We start from the raw sequence: 221 nt of genomic DNA, 5'->3' as shown, positions 1-221 counted from the left end.
GTGTGGCTCCTGGGCAGGTGTGGGGCTCCTGGGCAGATGTGCTGCCCTTCCAGCACCTCTGGCAGCAGGAGCTGTGCAGAACGTGCCCTCGGGCTCGGCTCACCGCACCACCCCAGTTTGCTTTCAGTTTCTATTCCCTGGCATGCTCAGCAGCACCCAGAAGATAACTCCCCACACAACAGGAAAAAGCTTTCCCTCAGGAAGGCAGAGATCACACTGAC

Source organism: Geospiza fortis, unplaced genomic scaffold, assembly GCF_000277835.1.
Source record: "Geospiza fortis unplaced genomic scaffold, GeoFor_1.0 scaffold546, whole genome shotgun sequence".
In the NCBI taxonomy this organism is placed as follows: Eukaryota; Metazoa; Chordata; class Aves; order Passeriformes; family Thraupidae; genus Geospiza; species Geospiza fortis.
The sequence above is the reverse complement of the archived record's forward strand: the minus strand, read 5'-3'. Positions refer to the sequence as shown.